Source organism: Amblyomma mixtum, chromosome 1 (assembly GCF_055824585.1).
Source record: "Amblyomma mixtum isolate Tamu chromosome 1, ASM5582458v1, whole genome shotgun sequence".
NCBI classification, from domain to species: Eukaryota; Metazoa; Arthropoda; class Arachnida; order Ixodida; family Ixodidae; genus Amblyomma; species Amblyomma mixtum.
Window position 1 is genome coordinate 6,435,359 of NC_143012.1, and position 17,281 is coordinate 6,452,639.

The following is a 17,281-nucleotide window of genomic DNA, read 5'->3' on the forward strand; positions in this document are numbered from 1 at the left end:
TTTTTTGCTGCGATTAACTTTGCGCTTAGCGTGTATGACTTCGCGGGTGATCCAAGGGTTACGTCTTTTTATTTGCTTCCTTCTACGTGAGACGGCCTTATGAATACAATATGAGACAGTCGTTTTAAAGCTGTGCCATAAGGATTCAATGTCAAAAGAAGCATCGCTTGCAAGCTCTTTGTATGTGTCGAACTCGAAGAAAAGATGATTTAGAATACTAATATCGTCAGCTTTAGTGAAATCATGAACAAAAGTTTGCGATCGTGGCGAAGAAAGCGTGCTACTGCTAGGGACACTACATAAGATTAGTTTGTGATCGGAGATTCCGTCTATTATTTTCAGTTTTAGTTTTATGGAGTGGAAAGTGGTGACTTAGAAATATTAGACCAAGCGTGTTACTCGAAGAACCTTGTAGACGTGTTGGTTGATTTACAATCTGAGTGAGATTAAACTGTAGCATAATATCTAAAAGATAGTCTGAAGAAGCGGAGTGATGTTGCATTGTGAGCCAGTCAATATCCGGGAGGTTGAAGTCACCAAGGAAGATTAATCTGGTACCTAAAAGATGACATTGCATATAGCGATGTAATGCAAACATGAAGTCATGATCACTAGTTGATGGGCTGCGATACACGCAACCCACCACTATCGAGTAGGAACCAAATATCAGTTTTGAAAAGATTGCCTCTACGCCTTCGATATCCGGAAGTACAGTGAGTTGCATTTTTTTGTTCATAGAAATGGCTACGCCGCCACCGCGAGTTTTTCTATCCTTGCGAATTATCGCGTAATTTGGGTGCGCAACCTCGGTGTCCATGATATCGGACGTGAGCCACGTTTCAGTCACGGCCATAAAGTCGGGTTTTATGTCAATAAGTAAGCTTTCCAAAGAATCAAGTTTGTTTAGGATGCTGCGAGCATTTATGTTAGCAAAAGTTATTTCTGTTTCTGCTGGTTGCGGCATGGCCGTAATGTTTTCGCATCGCTTTGACTGTTTTTTGGGGGACTAGTAGGACTGACTTTGGCTTCCACTGGCATTACACGGTTATGCTCATCATCCCAGAAGAAAAACTCACCGTTAACACGTAATATGTTTTCAATCAATCAATCAATCAATCAATCAATCAATCAATCAATCAATCAATCAATCAATCAATCAATCAATCAATCAATCAATCAATCAATCAATCAATCAATCAATCAATAACCTCACATGCGGTTATGTTGTTTACGCACATAGGCGGAAGAATATGTCATAGCCTTGGCAATGCGTACAAGGCCACCAGATCAATCAAAAATTACTACCATTGGCTCGCAAACTACCTGTCGCAACTACACACAGGCACGCATCTCCCGTACTGCGCATAGCATTCTACATCGCACACATGAAATCCCGAAAACTCGCTTCATCTGGACATCTGGCCACGCGTTTCTCCCTGGAAATGAGCGTGTTCATGTGACAGCTCAGCTCTAGAAATCCCCCGGGCGTCAGTGGCGTCCCACTCACCTATTCGCACATACTCAAACATTGCCGACTTTCCCGCAGAAAGTATACATCACTTCACAAAAACTCCGACGGAAGGAGGTGTCCTTCTCGCGCCCAATTCAGACTAACACTTCCCCCATCTTGCGCTTAGGCGTACACGTACTTTGTAGAGCTCGTACGCTACGCTGCAAACTGCCATCTTTGTAGAGCCCATCCAGCCCTCTACCATTCTACATGGGAATGCCCCAACCCTAAGCATCCCCTTACCCCACCCTTCCCCTTCCCACTGGAAAGTCGTTCTGTCTAGCACAGCCCTGAAGGACCAGCATAACCTGATAGCACGGGTCATGCAGACAGCTATGGTAAATGGGGCCCTGGACTAAGGGCTCCACTCTCACGGTGGCCTCTCTGAGTAGCACGCAGTAATACGGGATGCAGAACCAACTCATCTCTGTCTTAAGACTGCTTAAATACAATCTATCTTTCACGCCACCTGCACGTTACAAAGAGTGAAATAATGATAGGTGAAAATGCGCACGCCAAAGTATGGCAAAGCATGGTTCTGAATTAGTCCCACACCAACAGGCTGCCAAGATAAATTCCTGAACTGCCTAAGAACAAAAAATCTGAGGGCTTAAGTCTGCTTACGTGGAGGAATGCAAAAGCATGTCTTTGATCTTTTTTTTTCTGACTCATAACGTGCAGTGTGGCATTTCGTCATTTCTGGTCACAACACACTGCGCCACTTCGTCATTTCCGGTTACGTCAGAATTTTAAATACGAAAATTGGTTTTTGAGGAAAAGAAAGGGCACAGTAGCTCTAATGTCTTGACATCTTGGAAGACATCTCCACCACGCTTAAGGAAAAATTAGTCTCAGAAAGCATGCAAATGAAGGCGCATATTTCCTTGATCTGAACCCCTCTCGCAAGCTAGCCTTCAACTTGACTAAAACATGTATAAAATATATGCATGCGAAGAGAAATGCCATGACGCCACCTGGAACACTGTATAATGAATGGTTGCTCAAAATTTTGGAGCAAATGTTGTTGGGAATACTGCCACCAGATTGCGGTCAGCCAGTGATACCATCACTGGGATTTCATCTGCACCTTCAACGTTGAGCCTCACTAAGTCAATTAAATTTGATTCTGATGTATGAGGTCATGTGAGAATTACCACCACTTGTGCACACATTTTGCCCGTATGGTCTGCGGGGTCACCAGGGCATCCCAGGGAACGAGAGTGCACATGCCTCAGCCCGAGCATTTCTCCCCCGGGCACCCATTGCGGATGCCGTGGAGCCTCCTACCCCACTACTAACTTACAACGACATACTTCAGCACTTAAGATTATCCCGTCGGGTATACCTTCCGCCGGCTAAGACACTGGACAAAGGGGAGGAACTACACCTCCGACAGCTACAGACTAACACTTACAACAACCCATGAATACTACACGCAATAGACCCGGAGTCATTTGGCTCACACTGCAAATTCTGCGGGGTGAAGGCGGACCTGTATCATATGGTATGGGTCTGCCAACGAAATCAGGCGGTCACTGTCAATAACCAGCCAACGCAGGAGGGGCGGGAGAAAGCTTTTACCAGCTCTGACGAAACGGGTCAAAAAGAACTCATCGAAAGAGCGCGGACAGCAGCCTACGCCAATGGGGTTCCGGACTGAGAGCTCCACCCGCCGCTACAACCTCCTAAGCAATTTCATTAAAATATTTTCACCATCCAGTCACGCATGCGCCATGGTGCTTTCGCATTTATAACTGCAATGCACCGTTACCTAATTAGAGGTAGAGCAACGGAATGCTTAATTTAGTGCCCTTTTAAGCACACCAAAGGCGTTCAATACGCGTTATTCCTTTTAAAATCCTCGTCAAACTACTTCAGCGGCTGCCCACTATCTGCGCTGAACCATATACGGCGGCCGTGCCAGTGCCCCGCCGATGGTCGCAATACTTTGCCTTTCAAGCGACTTTAGTCGCTCCTAGAATCACTGAAATCTTTCGAGTGAGTCACTCTACCTTGCTAGCGCAGCGCTGCGGCAACTAAATGAATTGAAGCGTGAGAAAGGATCCCATTGCAAAGCGTGCCATGCGACTGGCACTGACAAAATATAGGCGCTTGCTAGGGTGACAGCCAAGCAAATTCTTAGTGACAAATGATGTCTGCTCTGAAGTAATACAAAGTCAAGCATGTAGAGACATTTTCTAAAGATTCTCCAAAAAAGTGAAAACAGAAGAGAGCGAATCCATACTTCATATGGCCCACACAATGTCCCAGAGTGCAACGACAGCTGTACAGGACGGCTGGTTTCATCCTTCGGCTTCTTCCTCTCGACACGGTGCACCTATGACCGGAGTTTGTTAAATAGCAAGCTTTAACTTAGAAACGCGGCACGAAGCTAAATTTTTATTTCGTTCAAAGGGAAGGCTTGGGGCAAACCAGAAAGCTGGCCAGTTGTAGGAGCTTCTCTCGCCATCTCGGGCCCCCGCGATAACAAAACTGCAGCGCATATCTGCGCGCGTGATGCCCCAGCCGCAGGCGAAAGGCGAGAAACGACCCCGTCACAACGACACACTCCTAGGCGGTCAGCTACAAACGCAATGGCAGTCGAATAAAACGGGGCACTTGCTATCGTTAGCCGCCGCAAGCACAGAGCACTCTCTCGGACCCAGCGGCTAAGTCGTCGCGGCGCTGGCACAAATCCAAGCCACGATCTCGAGAGCTTTAAATTTTGGGGGCAGCGGTTTACGCGGTGAAAAGAATAACAATTACACAATGATAATGGGCGCGCGGCGTTCAGAGTGGTGCTTAAAACGCGAGCATAGCAGACAAAGTTGCAGAGAGCACTTGACGGCGGACCGCCCAGCTGCTATGGGCCGCGCTATCATGCGTACAACTCCGTGAAGTGGACACTGCAGGGAATGACAGCCGTGTGTCGAAACGGAGTTTCTCAACCGGTACGACCAAAGAGCAACGGTTTCCCAGGGAGCCCCGGGATTAGTAAGAGCGGGAAGACGGTAAGGATTAGGGAAACGCTACCAGACTGCAAAGAAAGGACATCCGCTATTCGTGCTTGAGTTGTTCGAATACACCCACGTGCGGAGTGCCAGCCACGCCGCGTGGTTATATATGTGATGCTGTTCTCTAATCGCTGCGCTATTAGGCACTGATTGGATTTTAACTGAGCTGTTGGAAATGTCAGGAGTCGGCGGTCGCCCACCACTTCGTTTCCAGGGCGTGTCTAGTTTTAAGGGGCGCTACTCTATGGCTGTCCAACATTTTGGGCGATTCCCACGTGTTGAAAGCGATAGGCTGGCCGGAAGCGGAAATTGAGGGTGCTTTTTAGGACGTCACACAAAGTGATGATCAGGTCGATACTGATCTGTCTACTGCCTATAAGCACTGACTAAAGATGACTTTGCGGAGAAGAGAAAACGTCACTGTCGATCACCAGAACTGAAAAGTCCCTGCAGGCAATAAAAAGTGAAATTCGCAACATGGCTAAGCATATAATTACGTAACTATGACCAAATGCCGGCAGTACGGTAAATGTGACTTCCAAAGTAAATCTCCAGAATAAGCTCGGTATAACAGCGACAGTGACTGTGAACTACGCAGTCGGGGGGATGGAAGTGGCTGAGGCTCTCGATCTCGCGCTCTTCACGCGAAACTCCGAACCCTGTCACCATTGACACCATGAACGGACCCCTTTGCGCTCACTGTGACTGCAGTCGCGAAGCAACGGTAGCCCCAGTGGTGGCGGAAAGCTGTGCACGCAGCCGGCAATAATCGAAAGTGTCTGGCCTTCTGCAGTTTCCATCACTGCCCATTCAGGCGACCGTGTGGCACAATATGTCATGGGCCACCGCCTAATGAACGTGTTCAGCTGAACGCAGAGCACAACTGTATAGTATGGTGGTTTGCACGAAATCAATTCAGGCCTAATCCAATCGATACAAAGCATAATAACGACGTTCAATGCCGCAAGAAAGCTCACTCAAACACATCGCAGCTCCAGCAGCTAGGCGTCTCTACCCTGCACCGCCTTTTTTTTATTGACGAGTAAGAGAACTTTACACCAGAAAAAATTTATTGGTGCAATTCGGCACAGACGACCGTGAACCTTCACGTTGCGTTAAACTATGCAACCGCTGTCGGAAATTTGAAGCCCCGTAAAGATTTGCTCCTAAACCGTTTAGTCGAGCTTTCTTGCGCTCCGGGAAGTACCGAATTTTGGGCAGATGAAAACAACAGTTCATTTCACCATCAAGAAATTTGGGAAGTCGAAGCGAGCCACAGTGCATAGGCCTGTATATACGACCCGGCGGGCTGTATATATAGGGTGTTTCACCTAAGATGTTTTGAAATTTAACAAATGGAATGAGAAGAGCGCTTTTTTCCCGCATAGCATGCCTTTTCACCGGTGTAGCGCATCAGAAGACAGCTTAGACATGCTAACAATTACGTTTATCTAATACTGAGTAGCTAAGTTTTAACTACTACTGTTAGTCGCAATCTACCAAGGGGCGTGTAGGCCACCGCAAGTAATATCCATATCAGTTTTTTCAGAATTTCGAGAACACAGTTTACCTTCGGCATGGTGGCCCAACAAATTTTGAAAATTTCGACAAGTTACATGCACAGGAGCAGTTGCATTGCCTGTAAGCTTCTCGAAAGCGCCTGAATTTTGGCACGATGCAGCCAAAATTTGTTGGGCCAAAGCCCTGAGGGCAACCGCGTTTTAATTTGTTTAGTAATTCGACCATTTAAAGTTTCCATTCAATCATTTTAATCGTTGCAAATCATAATTACACTCTTACTGGATCGTCGACAGTTCATGAGGGCACACTGTCCACCGACCGCGGTGGCACATCGTTTCCACAGCATTCATGAGGCAAGAACGTACTCCTTTCGCGCTAAAAATACAGAACACCTTACACACACGGTATTTTTGACAAAGCTGCACATGCATCTCCGCGAACAGTTCCGACATTGCGAAATCTGCGAAAAATGCGATATCCTGCCAGTCTTTTAATCATTTCCGACGGGCATACGCGAGGCATGGCGAAAAGATATCGCAAAGGCCACGCGTCGGCAGGGATGAACAAGAATGATGAGGGTAAAGATAAACGCAGTAAAGCGCCCAGATAACCTAATGAATCCCACTAGCGGTGGAATTTGGCAGCGCATCGCGTCTGCGATGGCTTGCATGAAGGTGGTTCTGCTTCTTGATGTGGCCAATCAAAAATTCATCAAAAATAAAACGAACGCAGAAATGCTTTCTAACGCGACGAGCTAACGCCAACTTGTGCGACACGCGGAAGTCTTGTATTCCAGTGCTCAAAAGTTCGGAATTTCAAGCCAGTCTTGTGAAAACATTGCAAAAACTCTGCTTCTGCCAGCTAATTATGGCTTATTAAAGTGGTGCGTGCTCAGGAGTGCATAAGTAGAGTGACACATCAGGCTGAGGCAGGCAGTAAGATGCCCTCCACACAGTTCGTGTTAGCGTAAAACTATCAGTGCAACTTGAGTTGGCTGGAGTATCGGCGAAATAGGGCCTCTTCCTCAACAAAATGCTTATGGTTTATGGGGGTTTAACGTCACAAAGCGACTCAGCTTATGAGGCATGCCATAGTGAAATTATTATTTTTTTTTTGAGGGGGGGGGGGGGGGGAGGAAATGGAGCAGTACCTGTATCGCATACCTTGGTGGACACCTGAACGCGCCGTAAGGGAAGGGGTAAAGAACGGACTGAGAGAAGAAAGGAATGAAGGGCTCCGGAAATTTCGACCACGTGGGGTTTTTTAACGTGCACTGACATCGCACGGAATACGGGCCTCTAAAATTTCGCCTCGCCCGAAATTCGACCACCGCGGCGGGCATCGAACCCACGACTTTCGGGACAGCAGCCGACTAGCTGCCATAACGACTGATCCACTGCGGCGGCTCAACAAAATACGTGCCAGTGCAGTCGATATGAAACATGGAAAGAAGGAGCATGCGGACCTATATTCCGATGCAAGCCAATCGCGCGCCTTCTGCTGGCCCAAAACTCGAAGGCTTTTCCGACGTTATGGAAGGGAGCCGCTTTGCACTCCTTAGAAAACATCGATTTACAGTTTTTCATACGCCTTCTGAAACCTTCATCCATTTCTCTCTGTGAAGGCAAGCAAACTGGTTCCTTCTCGTGGCTGACCATACTGCCTTTCCTTCTCTCTCTCACCGGAGGATACTTGAACCCATTAGTGCGAATGTTGGCGTTGTGTTGCAACGGGAAGATCAGTGCTAATTCCTAAACCTGCAGGACTCGCTGAGCGAAAACTTCAAAGCTTGCTTCCCTCCCTGCTTTCAAGGACAGACTACCGCGTCGGGGCGTGCCTTTCGCTTCTCGATCAGCCATAGGTACGCGATCACCCTTAAGCGATCCATGATTGAGTGCGGCACATCACTGCTTGCACCTGTGCCTCTGCGATTAGCGCAAGAAATCTCCCAAGGCATATATATAGGTTGGTACGGCATCTTTCTATGAGCGTTCAACGCATTTTCCACGCTAGCAAAAGCTCCAGAAGTGGAAAACTCCTAGAATCAGCAGTGCGAGTAGTAGAACTGACTGAATGTGATCGCACTTACCGTTCTTGCTGCCGCGGGTGAAACTTTGGGGAGGCTTCGTCCGTGCAAGCCGAGTTCGCACTTTCAAAAGGCGACGCCGACAACACCGCACTTCGATCACAAGCTGGCAGCAGTGTCACTTAGGAAGTTCTTTTGCACGCAATAAATGAGGTCGTCTGCCGTGTTTCGCGATGAACAGGCCAAGGGCTGGCTCGAACGCGACGTTTTCAGGCGGCTGTAATTGCTGGCACCTTGGATTTCTCTCAAGCTAAAACTGTAGGCAATTCCCGGACCCCGGGTATTACAGGGCTTCAGCTGACACCACAGCTCGAGGAAGGAAGTAGGGAAGGCTTCATTAGTTCATTAATTCAAGGTTAATTTCGCACGACGTAAGAAAAGAGGCAAGAAAATGGCACCCGAGCAGCACTGAAAGAGCGAAGCCCCGCTGCCGCCACATGGCTGCTGCCTGTAGGCTTACGCCAAGTCTCGCCAATTCTCGCCCGCCGTGCCGAGAAGAAGCGAGCAGCCTTATCTTCATTCTTAGTTCCCACGCGTCCTAAATGAGGCCCATATCGACACCTTTATTTATTTTTTATTTTTTTAGGCATCAGATAGCAATACTTCAGCTCGACTTTAAGCTCTCGCCCTATCGCGCTCCACTGCTTGGCTTTTTTCACACTGGTGCAGGCAAGTGCCACGTCACCTGTTCATCGCGATAGGAGAGACAAGAAGAGTACGGCCGGCTGTATAGCCGAAACTGAGCGTTCACTCGACCGGGTGTCCTGAAACTAGCGATAGCATCGCGCGAGCAGGAACAGTGAAGTAAAGAACGTTGCTAACAGTGAAGTAAAGAACGTTGCTAATTTCGATTTAGTCCAACAATATGGCTCTTGACAGCAGCCGATCTCTTTTCCAGCTCGACGAACACTGTCCTGAAAGAACACAGGGAAAATTGGGGGCCAAGGAGCCAGCTATGCTGATGTATTTTTCTCGACCTTTTGTCAAAAATGAATTATGGCAGAGCACTTCACTCGAGTACATTAAGCTCAAGGGAGAGAGAGAACTTAACTGCGACGGAGCAGCAAACGTCGAGTATACCCTGCGTCGGAATCACGAAGCGATCACCTTCACATTGATACCTAGAATTTATAAAGGGCTGGCCCTTAAGGTGACTCTCAGCTCTCTCCTAAAAATAGCCTGAAATAAACGTTTTCCACCACCATCACCGAGTTTACAACGATCGCTGAAATATTGCTTTCCACTTTTTTTTTGTATATTTGTGAATTAGTGACTGCTATGCGTGACATGTTTTCTGATAGCGCATTTGTGTATAGAACTTTAACAGTATGTACTATCGCGGACAAAAGAGGTATATTCCACGCGGCGGGGGCCGGAGAAACGGAAAACTAAAGCCCCTTGACAGTATGAAGGGGCTTTGCGGAAAGCTGCGTTGAAACGCCATCTACAGGCGAGACTTGGGATCGAGACAGCCAATGCGTGACCTCTATTATCAGCAGGCATGTCGCTTACCTCGTTTCAATGTTTCGTGCTTTAGCTCGCCAAAATGCCGCAGTTTTCCGTTGCTCCGGCTCCCGCCACGGGGAGTAAACCACTTTTATACACGATAAACATCTTAAGTGCCAAATGTTTTGTATTTTGCGCGGAAGTCATATCCACGTTCTTCTTTTTTTTTGTGAATGTGTCCCCTCGCGCTGCAAGCCATGCATACGGGGGGCTCAGGCTGTTTCAAGTGGAAATTGTTTCCACTCTTTACCTGGGCCAAACATCATTATTTTGTGTTAAAAATAAAACACTTCATTGACTGACTGACTTACTGATTGATTGATTGATTGATTGATTGATTGATTGATTGATTGATTGATTGATTGATTGATTGATTGATTGATTGATTGACCATGGTGCCGGCTCACAACTTCTACGATTTCTGGGACCAGAAGTGCCGCGTTGTTCGAGGAGCGAAGAATAACACGGTGTCGACGCTCATCGAAACGCTCCCAAGGCGGGCTAAGGATGTGCACGATATGGAAACAGAACGGCCAGCGTCGCATTTCAACGACAGTCCACAAAACTACCCACACAGCGAGTGCAGAGAGGAAGTGGAGAGCATCAAGGGTAACCAGAAGGTTGTTCTGGTTAGCTATCCTGCACTTGGTGAAATGAAATATGGGATGTAAAAGCGAAGAGAGGGATGGGGCGAGAAGCGAAGGCTTTAGGTGCGTGCTCCTCAATCCCAGCAGGGACCAAAGCTAGTGCTTTGTATGTTTTCAGGCCTGCCGATCAGTGCGGCCACAGGCAGGGTATTTTCTCCCTCCGTCAGAGTGTGAGGATCGCGGAGGTCTATAGTGTACAACACAGCGTTTCAAGCATGATATGCATGCAACTCCTATTCTCGGCCATTTAAAGGGAACATGACGCGGAAACCACACGGCGGGCATTCAGCCCAACATTAGGGAGAACGTGAAGTCGGCCTTGAGGGCAATCAACCGAAATATTCCGAAACATAACGTCGAAATGGTAGCCAATAAAGAAAAACTTGAGTCAGAGCGGGATTCGAGCCAGCGCGGCGAAAACAGGGATGCTTTACTGCGATAAAACAAACGATTCGCGGTGGAAGGAAATGCCATCCAGCTTAGACCGAAAAGTTGAGCAGGAGCTGATCGAAAGAACAGGAGCGACTGCAAGATGCAACGAACTCCCGGATTAGGGGAACGGACCACCAATTTTATGTGCAATTAAAGATATTCTCATCACCACTGTCATCATTATATAACACTATATGAACGCCGCAGCCTCTAGCACTACGTGGTAGTCTCGCGCACCCCGCCAGAGAGGACTGGGAGGCGGCCCTGCTCGGCTGGAAGACCTCAAGACCCAAAAGGCCTTGGTTCAACGGACGCGGGCGGCGTTGCTTGCCAATGGGGCCCCGGAATACGGGCTCCACCTAGTATTGTTAGGGGAAAGGGCCAACAGGGCCTTACCCCAATCCCTCCTCTGCAACAGTTTAATGAATGATGAATGTTTTTCACTACCACCACCGCGGCGGCACTGTACAAAACGATTTCACTAACCATCACTTAAATTGTTTCCGAGACGGCCGTAGCGCGATGTGCTTCTGTGATTCGTCCATTCATATTTGCGCTGCTAGAACCAATATATGAAAGGAAATGTACTGCCTAACCTTTATTGAGAGAGGATTGTTCTTGGTGGAAAAACAGACACGGGACAGCCCATGCTGCAAGCCAGGTATCCTACGCTAGCCGTCGACCAAAGCATAACCTTGCGCATCTCTAGCAACGCGATAGCGTTAAAGGACGCGTCGGCGGAAACCCTTTCTGCGTCGGCTTCGACCTAAATGAAAAATCCCAATTGTTCGTGAAATGTAGCGTCGTAGAAAATAGCTTAGCAGAAAAATAAACGGTCAAGTTCAATCGAACCTAATCCTTTGATTCGGGAGCCGGGTACGTTGCCTCTACAACACTGAAGAGCGTTCGTAAGTTGGATAAATGGAGGCCTTGTGCGAGCACCTCACACCGCGCAACAGGCCAATTGCATTAAAGGAAAACGTAGGTAGTTAGGGTCACCAAATAGCGTCACGAAATAATGCGGAAAATGATGTGTAATAAATCCGTACGTTATGGCACCAGGCGTGTCGATGCCTGCGGAAGGATGCGCCACGGGGCCTCCAGGTGTCTGTATACGGACCCTTTAACGCTATCACGTCACACTCTTGAGGTGAACTTGTGTCCTCCAAGTTATTAATGCGAAAGCAATAGATGGCTATATTGAGGTCGGAATTCTCCGCAAAATGTGTCGCCGGAAGTTGGTCCCCTTTGACGTCATGGTCTGAATGGGAGTTGAACCAGTGCCACCAGCATGAGAGGTATTGAAAAATAATGAATTTAAAGAATGACTACTGAGCTGAGTCACAAATCGTGCCTTGCGCAAACAACAGATGAGGATACGAAAAAACAGACGCGCGGCGCAAAACCGCGTCCGCCGAATCGTCGACGCTGGTTTGCGCAACAGACATTGCAAGTGTAGGTTGTTGTTGTTGCGACTGAAAGGGGGATGAAAAGGAAATTGCACGGGCCTGCCCACTGGCTGGAGCTGAGCCACCACCGCTGCCACGTGCAGATAGGGGAGAGTTAAAAGATAGAGTGTCAGAAAAGAAAAGACGCGCGTCGCAACAACCGCGTCCGCCCAAGTGTGTTGTTGTTGTTGTTGTTGTGACTGAGAGAAGGATGAAAAGGAAATTGCACGGGCCTGCTACTGGCTCTAGCCAAGCCACCACCGCTGCCAACGTGCAGATAGAGGAGAGGTAAGAGATCAGAGGAAAGAGAAAAAGGCAAGAAAAGACGCGCGTCGCAGCAACAACTGCGTCCGCCGGAGCGGACGCTGCTGAAAAAATCAGATAAGCGGCCGAAGCCGGGCTCGCCGAAGCGAGATCAGATACTGCAGGCGAAATCCCAGCGATGTCCTCACTAGTTGACCTCAGTGTGGTGGCAGTATTCCAAAAACATTCACCAAAATTTTGAGCAATTGTTCATCGTACAGCATTCGGGTGGAGTGGTAGAATTTCTCTTTGCACATGGCTTACATGTTTTAGTCAAGCTGGAGGCTAGCTTGCGACAGGATTCGGACCGATGACATAGGCACCTTCAATTGAGTGCTTTCTGAGACTACCTTTTCCCTTAAGGTGCGGTTGAGGTGTCCACAGAGAGGTCAAGATTTGAGCGCTACTGCGCCCTTTCCTTTCCTGAAAAACATTTCCTTTCCTCAATTGGATTGGAAAACGTTTATTGCTAGCACTGAGCCCAGTGGGATGATGACGACGAAAACTTTATTTGGAACAAGGGAGTTTTAGACACGTCGGTCCTTGGGCCCTCGCACGGCCCCACTGCACTCAAACGTTCATGTCCCGGAGGCTCATGACGCTGGAGGCACTATACTAGATGGCTTCGAGCCTGTGGCTCTCGGCGACCTTGTGAGCCCACTCAGTGGCCCGGACGCGTGTTCGCCAAATGCAGCCGGTACAGCCAGCGATGACAGCGCCGCCCACCGGCAGGTAGCAGCCACATTAAGGCTGGTTATAAATATTCATTCAGAACGACGTCTTCACATCGCCGCTATGGCGCAGAAGCCGTTCTGTGCGGCTGTGCTTCAACATGCTTCTTGCTGGAAACAGCGCATCGGCCGTTGGCCGAGGTCTACCGACGTCTCAGGACACTACGGACTCGTACAAAGTTGTACTTCCCCGATTGCCTACCGGTAATGTTGTCCTTAATACCGTTTTCCTGCATGCTGACCTTAAGGGTCGCCCGTACCGAGCACCTGACTTCCGTGACGCACTCGCACAGATATTGGATCTCCGGGAAATTTTGTGCATTGGTCAATACCAAATGAGCCACGTGTGGATGGTTACCTGCGAGAGTAGTTCCTCCAAACAGAAGCTTGTTAACAAAGCGGAGTTTCCTGTCAAAGGACTGCGGTGCATGGTGTTTGACCCGGATACTAAGAACGTCAAGGTTAAGCTCCTTTGGCTTCCCCGCTATATGGAACACCGGAGGATTGTGGAAGCATTAGAGCCTTATGGCACGGTTCAGTCTGTGGAGCGTGAAAAGTGGCGGTGCCCAGGGATGGAGCATATGGAAACGTCGAACCGTGAAATCTCCCTCACACTCAAGGATGGAGTGTCAGCAAGCACAATCCCACACACACTTAATGTTTATGGAGTGCAGGCATTAGTCCTTATCCCAGGGAGACCTCCACTGTGCCTCCGATGCAGCCGGGTTGGGCATGTACGGCGCCAGTGTCGCACGCCTCGGTGCACCCAGTGCCGACGCTTTGGCCATAATGCGGAGAACTGTGTCTTGAGTTACGCTGACAGGCTGCGTCAAGGCCAGTGGTCACGGGAAGATGACGTGGCATTAGAACACATCATGGATGTGTCTGAGGTTGTCGACGCGACCGGAGAACTAAGTCGTGAGCATCGAATAGATGGGGAACAGAAGACTTCAACACCTCCAATCAACACGGAATCTGAAGCGACTGGCCATCTAGCATCCGCGCCTCCAGAACGAAAACCGCCGGACCCGGGCCCCCCCGTGAGTGCTACAGAGACTACTGTGCTTGCTGCACAGAAACACCTCGTCGCCACAGGTCGACGTCCGGATATGCCTCCTGTGGAGTCAGACGAGGCAATACAGCCAGTGAATGCTCGCCGATCCTCCTCTGTTGCTGATTCTGCTTCGTCGTTGGAGGGTAACGGTGAGCCGTGTGTGGCGTCGATCTCTGGCGTGTCCGGTTCTCTGTCGGCTGTCAGTGTGGCAGCGAGTGATGTGCTCCCCTCGGGTTCGTGGGCCGAAGCCTTGGCTGTCTCAGAGGAAGACATGGACAGCACCGCACCTTTGAAACGTCCAGCAGCTGACGAGGTGTGTATCGATGGCGCTGACCACAAGGCACAATGTGTAGAGGCCACGGGAAGGGTGGCGTTAAAGAGGAGGGCGATGTCTGCCCGAGAGGCCGCCAATTTGGAGGCGGCCACCCCATTCCAGGGGATGGCGTTTGTTAAGACTGGCACCAAAAATGGCGAGCGTCGCAGCATATCAAGTCGCTACCCTTAACGTTAGGGGTATGCGTAATCGTAGGAGGCAACAGCAGGTACGGCATCTCTTAAAGAAATGGAGTGTGTGTGTGGCCGCTATCCAGGAAACAAAGTTGTCCTCTGATGAAGAGACAGCAGCTGCTCTCGAGCCTTTTTTGTCGGAATACAACATTATTGTTAGCCACGCGAGAGGCTTATCAGGAGGTTGTATGCTATTCCTGGCGAACACGCTAGAGATGACAGCCTTGTCTTATTGCATAGATGACGAGGGGCGACTTATATGCTGTGATCTCACTATTTCAGGTGTACAGTGGCGGATTATTTGTGTTTACGCCCCCACAAAGCAGCGTGAGAGAAGGCTTTTCTTTCTGTCATTAGTTGAACATTTGTGCACGGACCGCAAAATTATATTGTTGGGAGATTTTAATTGCGTTTGTAGGGATGAGGACCGATCAGTGGTATGTAAGAGATACGACCCTAGTGCTGCATTACTTACCGACTTGGTTTCTGAATATAGTCTTGTGGATGTGGGACAGGAAAAAGGCGACTGTATACATTTCACTCATTTTCAGTTTTCCTCTAATGCTCGCCTTGACAGAATTTACGTTTCTGTAGACGCGTTAGCAAGTGTGTTTGGCTACTGGGTGCGCCCCATCTTCTTCAGTGACCACTGTATGGTGTCTCTTCAGATAGGGAGGTACACTCGGCATGTACTTCACCCTCGATGGGAGTTGTGGAAGATGAATAACTGTCTGCTCTCAGACGAAATCTTTCAGCGTGCTGTACCTACTTGTTTGAAGGACGTATGGTCACGCCGTGATCTGTCCGTTTTTCAAAAGTGGGATTTGTTTAAACAGGAGATCAAAAACTTGGCAATTGAGGCCTCAGCAAGAATCGCTTTCCTGAAGAGACACCACCTTCGTGAGCTTGGGCGCACCCTAACGGAGCTACCTGAGCTAGAGAGGGTAAACCCGGGTGCCTATCTCGAAGAGATTAATAACGTAAAAGCAGAGCTTCAACAATTTGCGACAGAAAGATATAAGGGGGCCTTGATACGATCTCGGTCCCGAAGGTTTCTTGATGAGCAACCTTCTCGTCGGGCCCTGAATGATGAAAGAGAGAATGCTCTTGCGAAGGAAATATTGGAAATTCAGTATGGTGATTGCACATACAGCGATGCGCCTGGTATTCTTGCTGCTTTCTTCGACTATTATCGAAAGCTGTTTGGTAGTTGCGATGATCCAAATCAGGGTTTCGATTACAGTTCCTTACTCGGAAACTTCCCTCGACTAGACGATGAGAAGTGTGCTATAGTGAAGGGATCTATCACTTTGGATGAAATTCAATCAGCCATTTCTGCCCTGCAGAGCCAGAAATCTCCTGGGCCAGATGGTATTACTAGCGAATTCTATAAAACTTTTTCGCCTTGCCTAGTGCCTGTTTTGATGGAAGTTTTCCAAGCATCTTATGATGTGGGTGTCCTGCCTCCCACTTTCTATTCTGGGCACACAATATTAATTCCCAAAAGCAAATATACTAATCGGTTGAAAACTGTTGAGGGATATCGTCCAATTTCCCTCTGCAATGTTGATTACAAAATTTTTGCCAAGGTTCTTAGCAGTCGTCTGCAGCTCGTCATTATGGACTTGATAGGTTCGCATCAGGTCTGTGGTATTAGAGGCCGTAGTATTCAAACACATATCCATATTGCACGTTCAGTATTAGAGACAATATCAGATGAGACAGGCCAAGTTGCTCTGATTCAAATTGACTTGGCGAAGGCTTTTGATAAAGTTCGGCACGATTTCTTGTTCGCGGTCTTGGAGTATGCAAATATTGGTGACGTCTTGCTCAAAGGCATAAGGCTGTGCTATAAGAACTCCTATACAAGGGTTATTGTTAATCAGGAGCTAACGAAACCAATACCACTAGAAGCATCTGTTCGTCAAGGATGTCCACTGTCTCCATTGTTGTTTGCCCTATATCTGGAACCCCTCTGTCTCAGTATAATTAACAGCGTAGCTATCCGCGGTTTCTCTCTGGCTCGATGTGAAGTTAAAGTTTTAGCCTATGCTGACGATGTCGCCCTCTTTTGTTCTGACAAAAAGAGTGTACTTGAGGCTCTAAACTTGACTAAACAGTTCTGTGATGTATCAGGCGCGGCTCTTAATTTAGAGAAATCCAAAGGCTTTTGGTTGGGTTATTGGGGAACTAGGCCAAGCCAGTTCGGTGGCATATGCTGGGACAGTAGCCCTCTTGAGTACCTAGGCGTTCCGCTGCACCAAGTTCGCAACAGTACAGCCTACTGGGATTCACAAATTGTAACTCTACGGCGGCAAACACAGGCTTGGATGGGTAGGGAACTCTCAGTGTTTGCGAGGGCACAGGTCTGTAACATATTTTTGTTTGCAAAGCTCGCGTATGTCCTTCAAGTCCTGCATTGTGCGAGGAGGAAGGTGCAAGCAATACACAGAATATTTGCAACATTCGTTTGGCGCTCTCAATGGGAGCCCATGAGGCGTGACAACTTGTTCCTTCCCTTA